A 10,430-nucleotide genomic window follows, 5' to 3' on the forward strand; every position below is an offset into this window, starting at 1 on the left:
GCAGTGGAAGAGATCAAAGACGTGCTGGAATTGTGAACAGGTACAGGAACATCATTGAATATCTTCCTAGTAAAACTATTTAGAGGAAAAGTCGAAGAAACATTTGCTTAAACGAAAGAGACGCTGCACGGGCTGAGTTTCAAAAGCAGTCTTCGTTCTCATACACACACATATTAGAGCGAGCTAAAATTAGCTCAAGTTCCTATTTTTTAAAGGAATAAATGTTTCAACGAGATCTCATGGCATTGCATTGAGTTGAGCACTGAGTTTCTAGAGTACCTGAGCTCTGGTGGAAAAAGCCCCCCTCAACCCCATCGATCCACCCATACATTAATTAACACAATCCTTCCAGCCACTTCGGGTTTTGAAAAACTGTAGGTGCAAAGGCTACACCCTGCCACCGCTCAATCTCCCCTCCCTCAGCTGCCTCGTACCTTCTTGCTGTGCATTCGATACCAACTCCTGCCATCCTGAAATTGAGTCACCTCCTCCTGTCTTGTTCTTTGCCAGGGACAAGACCCCAAAGGTCAATTCCAAAGACCTTTTTATGCCTGTGGCTCCTCCAAATTGGTCTGCAGACTAAACTCCTGGTACTCTCATTCCCACATTGCCCACTGTTTCCCTGATTTCTGGAACTCAAAAGCACCCTCACCTTCAGCCACAGCGGCCCAGTCTGCTTATACTACGTACATGCATGCACTTGATTGTTGCAACCCTGCACTTGCAAGCAAGGCTTTCCTCTGCCTCTCTCCATCTCTTCCCACAGAAGTGCAATGCAGCCTTCAGAAACCAAGTCACATGATCCTCCTCCTCACAGTCTTTCCTGATCTCTTACCACTCTTCTGAATTCCTTCCGGGTCAGCCTGTACCCCTCCCCCGGTAAGTACCACCCAACCTTTTTAGCTTTTTAGCTATTCCTTTCTGCCTGGTCACGAAGAATATAGAACCTCCTTCCGGTACCTCTTACTCATTTTCATGTCCACAGCACCATGAAGTAGTTAAAAAAGCACACGGTGAATGTATGAATGAATCACTGCTTTACATAGATAGTAACTGTGAATAAGTTAGGTCATAACTTGCTATAGCTGTATTATATTTATAAAATAACAAGAACCAGAAATAATAATCCAGACTTTCATTTAAAAGAATAGCTTGAATAGATTAGAGGTATAACGTGACACTATCTTCCTGTCCACAGACAGCCATCGATTGTGAGAATTACAATAGGCCATTATTTATGCAAATGTTTAGATAATGCATATACATTTTCTTTCCATGCAATCACAGAAAATGTCAGCTGCTTAAAGGTCAAGGTTGCACAGACGTTGCACTGTTTCAGCCATCAGACGGTGAATATTCATAAGATTCTTACACTGGTTCATGCACCTAGAAACCCCTGTATCTCTTCTTAATATGCTGACCGTGTGATCGAAATGGGATTTCTGGCTGCCTCTTTTGTTCACGATAAAATTCTTGAGATATTTCGTTATGGCCAACAACCTTCTTCAAATACAGAAAGTTTTTAAAAGGAAAAAACCAACTCTCCCCACATGCTCCTAAAACTTCACTATGAAGATCTTCTGCCTAACACAGAAGCATTAAATGGGTACCACCACAGAGAAAGAGCAGTGGTAAGACACCCCCCTGCCCATTAGCAGACACGTACAAGTCTTAAAGAGGCTTCCCTTGCAGGCGTAGGAAACCTAGAGGTTTCCATTTGAAGGGAACGTCTCTATAAAATGTAAAGAACCATAAAGAACCCAGTTCTATAAGCCAAAAGAATATGATGCTCGCCATATGGCAACTCTCTCCACTCTCTGCCTTGCCTCCTAGGTCTCTTTAGCTATAGTCTGTCTGTCTGTCCATTGTGTCATTCCCCCCCACCCCCCACCCCAGCATCCTCTCTGGAGTTTAAACTAGAGCCTCAGGTATGAAAGTGCTCTGCGCTACTGAGCTACATTCTTAGGCTTCTAGCTACACTTTCTGAAGCCTAAACATTTCTATCACTCAGGCCTTCGGGTTTGTTTATTTTTAATTGGGAAGAGGTATGTACATGTAAGGTGTATACAGATGCCCGCAGAAACCAGTGGTATCAGATCCCCCTGGAGCCGGAGTTACAGACAGCTGTGAGTTGCCCAACTTTGGTGCTGGGAGCTGAACCTGGATCCTCTTAACCCGTGAGCCATCTCTCCAACCCAGGCCTTTGATTTTTATTCAGATGACAAATAATTCCATTCATGCATGCAATTCATCCACTATCACAATACCAAAATGTTGTATCCTATCATGGCAAAAAAGTTGACATAGGCTCAGAATTTTAAATTCAGAAAAATATATAGAACCCTCACTGTCTGTAGCGCCACAAATGCCTATGGGGTTGGTTCAAAGACCAAGGTCTAGGTATATTTACTTGTTCCTGGTCATGTATGGTCCAGGATCAGTCATGGAAAAACAACACCGATACAATCACCCTCTCCAGAGATAAGCTATAGCTACTTGCTAACAATGATAGCTCCTGTGAACAGGTCATAAACTATATGCCAGGCACATTCTAGCCCCACACCTGCACTTTTTCAGTCCATCCTCACGTCAGCCCTCTGACGGCTTCATCTTACACATGAAGAAACTGAGGCATGGGAAGGATATAGACCAGCTCAAGGTCAGAGGAGCATTTTCAGATTTGAAGAACAAAAACTCTGGCTCAAGTTAGAAATCCAGGCTCTTACCACAGCTGCCAGACTTTACGTGTAACCTCAAATAAACATGATCTTCAGTGTAGACAGAGCAAAGTCTAGGGAACCGTTTGGGCGGGGGGGTGGCTTGCTTTTTGAGAAACGGTCTCACTTTGTACCCTAAGCTCTCCTGGGGAATCTCTATGTAATCCAAGTTAGCCCCCAAGCTTGAGGCAAACCTCCTGCCCTAGCCTTTCCACCAAGTGCTATGATCACAGGCAGAAGCCACCATGCCTAGCTCTCGTGACTCTTCTTTTAAACGAACACTTTAGATAAAGCCAGTATCTACTCTTGATGAACACATTGTGAAAAGCCAGATTTGAGGAGTATGTTGTTTTCTGAAAGTACACTATGCCTCCCATCCAGAATGGAAACAGAGCGGTTCCCCAACACTGCCTTCACTCGAAGAGCAATGATTCCAGGAGACCAGCAGGCAACATTTTGATTCAGGAGCCCCAAATTTTCTTTGAAACTCTCTAAGTGAGTCTGTTGCCCAGCCAGCCTTTGGAACCTCTGAGGTAGCCAGGCTCCACAGCCACCCTGGGGACAGACAGAAATCCATGCCCTATTTTCTATTTCCCAATCCCCCTTGGTGGGTACACCAGTGTTCCTAAGCCCTCCTGGCCCCACGTTCTAGCTAAATTACATTCTCTCCCATTTCACTGAAGGACAGTGGCCTCCTGTCTGCTCTTTAACAGAGAACCATGAGTCATCAGTCCTTGCTTACACTGTTTCACGACTCTCGGCCAGAAAAACTTACTGTACGTGAGGAAATCAGGAAGTTGTAAAATCCAAACAGACACAAAGAAACTCAAGATTCAACAACTTCTGGTTGCCACTGACCTAACAAACAGTTCTCTGTTTCCCTCCACACATACTAGACTACAACAAAAACCTGAAACGTGAAAACTGAGACTCGTTGGGTAAATTAAGTTCCTAACTACCTTAAGGAAAAGTGACCATTAAAATGGTCAGGCTCAAGCCCAGGAAGCAATAATCAATCATTACAAATTCAAAGATTCCTTCAGAACCAAATAAGCCAAAAAGATAGATGCTTTAATCCACATTGTAAAATAAAATAAAAATTATCTGAGCTATTTCCCACATACTATAGCTTGTAAAGAAAATTATCTTCAAAAGTCAACAAAGTACATGGTGCATCCAGATCAGACTTTGCCTTTAGGTGGAAAACAGACAGTATCACAAAACTCTCACCTGACATGCGATACACTTCCCCGAAGAGGTGGTGGAAGATAAAACTGTTGGATGAGGGTGACTGACAGATCTGCAGCTTGAAGAGACCGCCCTGGTGACTTGTTGCAGGGTCCTTCTTCAGGGGTCCAGGAACTGCAGGAGAAGAAATCCAAACTGAAAAGAAAAAAGAACAAACTGCTTTAAAACAAAGTCCACCTCAAGATGTAGGCATGAAATACAAGTCTTAAGAATATCAGATTTTGCATTTTGTTTTAGAAGAGTTACACAGAAACCAGAGGACTCAAAAATGCAGGTCTGGTTTTATTCCACAGGACTTGGGGGAGTCAACACATAAAATCTGGGCCATTTCTTCAGTCCAGTGAAAACCTTGGTCTCCCCATCTGTGATATCCACTGCTATTTTCTTCTAGTATCCAATAAATAAACACATGCTGTCCATCACAAATAGTATTGGGTAGAAACTGGTATGAACTAAATAGTAGAGTCAGACACTAATTTTAATCCAGTGTATGTTATCCATTCACACGCAACTCAAAAGGGAATCATAAAAGAGCACTGCTAGAGTGCACTAGTCCAAAATGGAGAAAAACATATCAAATACAGAAAAAAAGGGTTTTTTGTTTTTATTTTCTTTTGGTTTGGTTTTTGTTATTATTGTTGAGACAAGGTCCCATGTAGGCCAGGCTGGTCTCAAACTTGCTATGTAGCTGAGGATGACCTTGAGCCTCTGATCCTTCTGCCTCCAGCTCCTGAGTGTTGGGATTATAAGCATGCTTAGTTTATCCAGTGCTGGGGATCAAACTCCAAGCTTCCGGAATGCTACACAAGAACTCTTAGAAACTAAGCTTCGTCCTCAGCCCTAAATGTTAAATAATTTAATCACTGAATGTGTAACTACTTCATTTTCATTTTGCCTCAGCAGTCAATCAAAGTTATCCCCCATCTGAGAATGTGTGAATGGATGAATGAAAGAAAGAATGAATGAATCTTCAGGGAGCTTGGTGCTTGCAGTCGATTTTGTGAATTAAAGACGAATGCACAGGAAAGGAAGAAGCTCAGGACTTGCTCTGCTAGCATATTTTTCTGCCCTGGCCATTAAAACTTAAATGCTTGTGATTTTCAATCATCTAGATTAAACTAAAAGAACCAGTAGCATTGCTATTATAAAATAATCTCCAGATTAGAAAACGCTGAACTGATTTTCAGACTGATTTTGGAGCTGAGCTGCATATGTGTTTAGGCTGATTTTAAATTTAGTTTGAGTTTCCTAAGCTCACGCCAGGTAACAGTAGGAAAGAGAAGGCCCAGAATTATATTGGGTGTCAGAAAGAAGCTATTCTCGAGCTATGAATACGATCTCTAATGTGAGTAATCTGTAAACAGGTAAGTAAGCCAATTATCCCTGGGTACATGGCAACTCATCTCAATAGTCATAATTATTTTCATCCATACACACTCGCTATTTTTAAGAGCACAGCCCAGCTGGAAAGGAAAATAACTTCATTTCTTTCCAGCACTTTGCAAAGTTGTGAATAGTAGCCGAAGTATTCTTCCTTCTAACGAATCCATTCACCACACATTTATTGAAGCATCTATTGCATTCCTGGAACTGCTCTGCAAAAGAAGTAATTTTTACAGTCTTTGGTTTCTCCATGTGTAATCTGTGAGTAGAGAAGGAGTGAGATGAGATAAATCAGACCATAACGTCTTTTAAGTCTTTACAAGACACCCTCTTTCCAGCAAAAAGGCTGCTGAGTTACAAACAGTGGCGGAGTTCAAACAAAGTTCATAAAATTCTATTTAATCTTAAGGCAGTGTTTCTTTCAAGGGGAGGGGAAGTCTTGAATTTTATCTGGTAACATCTCAGAGGAAGCTTCAAAAATGCCTGATAATCACTTTCCCAGAAGCTAGCTGCAGGTACCGGGGACTGGCAGAAAGCACTTTGTAAGCTCTGGGTGGGGCGAACACTTGCTTGTATATGGATGCCTGTGTACACACAGTTCTATTTACAGCAGCTCACAGTCTCCTCCCACTCTACTGAAGTGCACAGAGCAGTCAAACCTGATACAAATTCTGTCAAATATTAATTTACTCTAACATTGGCGTGCCTCGTTATTTAAAAACATCTGTCTTGCTCCCCTAGTCAGAGTAATAAAGAGAGTTCTATACTTGCTATAATCCATCAGAGAGAAGAAGCAGAAGAATAAACCCAAGGCAGCATGAACTTGCCACAAAAACATACAAACAATATGCAAGTCAAACAAACCAAAAGAAAAAAAAAAAAAAAAAAAAACATGGAACGTTTTATACAGTGGCACACACTGAAAATGGAATCTTTAATATTTCAAAATCACACAGCAGAGAAACACAATGGTGTTGATGGTGGGGAATTATCAAGAAAGATGGCACAAATAACAACAATAATGTAATGATGTGCAAAGACCAAGAGATAACACAGGAGTCAGGACCAGGGCCAAGGGCACAAGAGAACATTTGCAGTACACAGTGCAGGGAAATGCCGTTCTTTCATGTGAGGAGCCCGAGTGTTTGCAGGTTAGCAGTTTTAATTACTGCTAAAAATACCTGATAAATAAGTCCCTCTAAACCTGTCATGCTAAAGGACACCTTGGAGGAAACGGGATGGGGCCTGCTCAACCCCAAATGAAACACAATAATTGGGGGAACCCCTGACCTCTAAATCTCAAACTGTGATTATACTACTATCAGTTTTCTGGACAGTAGTTTTCAAGCAGGATATAATTTTTGCTTACACTACTCCACAAATGGGATGCATTAAGAGTTATAGAAAAATCAATGAAACAGTCTGCTAACATTAAATATGCCAAACAAAACAGAATGCATGTTGATTTTTTGTCTATAATAGTTCTAAACATGCTTTAGCTCAGGTGGGATGCCAGTAACATGGGGCATAAATACTCACAGTACATTATCCTAAAAGGCTTAGGTTTATGGGAACTATAAAATATGCCACTACACTGGTAAAGGCAAAAATACACATAAATATAATCATGAAAGAAAAAAATTAAAATGCCATCTCCATAAGTAAAGATACATTATCACACAACAGTTCTTTTCCTTTGTAATTTTAAGTATTTATGTTTTTAAACTCGTTCCAATTGTAGCTCTTACAGCCAATAGTTTTCAATTATGGGAAAATCAGCATTCTATATCTGTATTTTAATAATACTGCTTACAGAAAATGTGAATGAATAAATTTATTTTATTAAACTAAATTAAATGGAACTAAAATATGAGCATTATTACTGATGACTCAGAGATTCATATCTTAAACAAAAACAAAAGAAGAGCTTTATGTCAGCTCCAGGACAGAAAGTATTACCTCTACTGTGATTTCTATAACTGGTTGTTTAAAATGTATTTAACAAAATAAGACAGATTTGCTTCTGATAACACTGGAGTAATACCGGATCAGAATCTGTTCCTTGAAGCGATTAATTTGTACAAACCTCTCTGTTAAGTGTTTCTCTGCGCACGAACCTAACTCTCTCTTTTGTGTCACTCTGAAAATACAAATCCCCATAAGTCAATCCCCCTGAAAATGACAGTCTGCCTTCCCATGATAGCACTTTGCAAATACAAGTATTTAGCTTTTCAGAGTCTAAACTATGTGTCACCTTCAGATAACTACAGTTCACAGAAATTAACACTCACTCCTACACTCAACTACTCGCATGCGCACATTTATTGACTAACTCCTAATAAGAAGTGGAGAAAACTGCTATAGTCTATTAGTCATCAGACACTGTCCGTTCAAGCTATGTGCTGGAGCAAAATGCACTTGACATTTCAGATGCAAGAGAAAACAAAGTCAATTATACAAAAGGAATGTGAATCCTTGAACTTTCTAATGACAACAAAGACAGAAGCCATAGGAGTGCTTGCTAACATTTTAGTAATCTCCCATGGTCCTTCCTGGGACTCCAGGCAAGGGAGCCAAGGGTGTGTTGAAACTTTTGGCCCTCTTCAGCTATCTGATACGTAATCTGATGGCTCAGGAGTTTTTTCTTTAATCTTTCTCTCAATGTCAATTGAGAGGCCCGAAGTCTCCTTAGGCTAGAGCTAACCAAATAACACTGTTAACTAAACCCTCTTAAAATGAAATCTAGAGACAGAAGAGCTATCTTCTCCAGTTCCCACTCAAGGCCAGATTCTTCTCCATCTTGCCTCTCCATACACTGAAAAATACATGCTCACATTTTACTGTCACATGTAAAACTGAAATGTCTATCCTTTATTTTATAAGCTGGCTCCCCATATATTCACCTCTCAGAAATAATAGCTCATTTTAGCCATATGGATGCTTCATCTGACCAGGCCTCAACGAATGTACCAACCACATAAACTCAGTGACTGGGAGAAACTCATAAATCCCCCGTGGGGAGAGTTGGGCAGCTTTCTTACTCTTAGCCCCCAGGGAGGGGGGTATTTTTTTTCTTTCTTTCTTTTTTTCTTTTTTAACCAATTTAGCTATTTGGCCATAAAACTATAAACTGGCTAGCAGGGTCACAAGGCTTCTCTGTTATTGTTTCTTTCAAATATCAAAGTTAAAATATTCCTCCTCATTTGAATTGCCTGACTAGTACTGAGCTACAGCACCAAACCACTTTTCTGTCATAATATTATCTTGTTGGTCTTACTGCTCTCTAAATGTGCATTAAACTCAATCCTAAAGTGCAGTACAAACTGCTTACTGTGCAGAAGCTCCATGCATTTTGTCTCCTAGGTATAGGCTTGTATCATTTCTCAGTTAGCCACAAAAACATTTTCAGGTACTCCTGGAGGTTATCAAAGACCAGGAACAACAACAGATCCACATTCAGAACGTCTGCATACAATCACTGTCAGTTTTTATTAATGAGGGCTGTAAAGGTTTCAAATGTGACAGTGGGGGTATACTTTCCAAATAAGTTCCTTCCTCTGAGTAAAACGTCTAGAATGCTAACCATCAATCACAATGAGTTTCGGTTCTAAAGCTTGGGTGTGCTCTTCTCTCACACTAGAAAGGGTTAAATGCTTACAAGGCCAAAGGCTCCAGACTGCAAAAGAAATGTTGCTTTAGTCAGCTCTGAAAGATTTCTAACAAGTACCAAATACTTGTTGATCTGCTCACAATAAACACCAGCAGGATTGTCAAGCTCCTTTTCACCGTCTGGGGAGATGCATTTACATATTGTACTCAGTAGGAACAGTGTGTCAGTTTCCTTTAGAAAAGTTGAGTAACTAGAAGCCTCATTCCTGCTCAAATGACTAAAAGAAGATGCAATTGAAATAGTGAAGTCTCTTCTCTCTGGCTTGGGCAGCAAAAATACTGTGCATAAAACACTTTGAGTAGTTCACGAAAACCCACCTGAATGGCCCAAGGACTACTGTCTGTTGCCATGGCAGCCTGATCTAATTACATGAGTGATCAGGGCTGGAGTAAGTGTACAGAAAACTAACACCACTGACACAACACGGATCTGCATGATGAGAAAGGCAGGCAGGCAGGCAGCAGGTTTGGGGAGCCCTTCCACCTCTGCTTTATGCGGAGGGTGGCATTCAAGCCCATTTATTTGCAGAGCTGCTAAAATATTGAATGATAAACAGCCAGTTAGAGGACAATCTGAGGAGATTAAATGCCACAGCTAAGCTGTTAGGTTGCAATCCCTTTTCAAGAGTTTGTGTGCATGATTTTTTTCTTCTCTCTGTGGCTACCTCTGGCATAAGTTTCATTAATAATAATAATAATAATAATAATAACAAAAAGTTGACGCATCAAACTACAAATAAAGATTACACCAGAATCTGACACACAAATGTCAATTAAATAACCCAGAGGGTGAAGGTGGGCTTAAGCTGGGGTTCTAGGAAGGGGTCTTCAGAAAGCCAAACAGAAATGCAACTATGCCTAAAAATTACCAGCATGGAACTACCTCCTGTTTCGTGCGATCTTAGCGATGTTTAAATATTAAGAGCTTGCATTATAAAACACAAAAGTCATTGAGATGAGACTCATAGATTGCTACTGGAGAACTTATTTGCATACACACATTCCCTTGCATGCATGGCAGTATGTGAGGTGAGCAAGCCACTGTGTGGCTTTACTTTTTATTCTGTGGGTGGTACAGGGTCCTCTAATTTCACTAATTGTATCCTGTGGATTTCTCAGGGAGGCTAAGACATCTCCTCAGGGACAGAAGCAGTTTGAAGGAGTCCCTACAGCACAACATACGGTAAACAAAATAAAAATAGCTTGCCGTTCTTGTTAGCCACATCGCACATTATATAACCAGCTTCCGACTGGCTTTTTTTTTTTTCCGCCCTTACTACTCTTCAGCAATTTCCCAACCTTCCCGAGTATTTATGTTACCCTCTTATCTGCAGGATTATACACCAAGAAAGCAAAACAAAACAGGACAGCCAAGGGATCGAACTGAACCCCGCCGTCTTAGGAACTGTTTTT

General features: G+C 40.7%; 1 protein-coding gene across 7 annotated transcripts in view; it reads right to left on the minus strand.

Moving 5' to 3' along the window:
• The window catches only part of Atxn1 (ataxin 1), a 470,135-nt gene that overhangs the window by 456,901 nt on the left and 2,804 nt on the right, over positions 1 to 10,430 (minus strand). For all 7 annotated transcript variants that reach the window (XR_003851711.1, XR_003851710.1, XM_017801654.2 and 4 more), the window contains exon 2: positions 3,948 to 4,100. The gene's annotated coding sequence lies outside the window, so the exon portion shown is untranslated. The remainder of the gene's footprint in view (positions 1 to 3,947; positions 4,101 to 10,430) is intronic.

The sequence above is a fragment of the Nannospalax galili genome, unplaced genomic scaffold (genome assembly GCF_000622305.1).
Source record: "Nannospalax galili isolate Female #2095 unplaced genomic scaffold, S.galili_v1.0 scaffold923, whole genome shotgun sequence".
NCBI lineage: Eukaryota > Metazoa > Chordata > Mammalia > Rodentia > Spalacidae > Nannospalax > Nannospalax galili.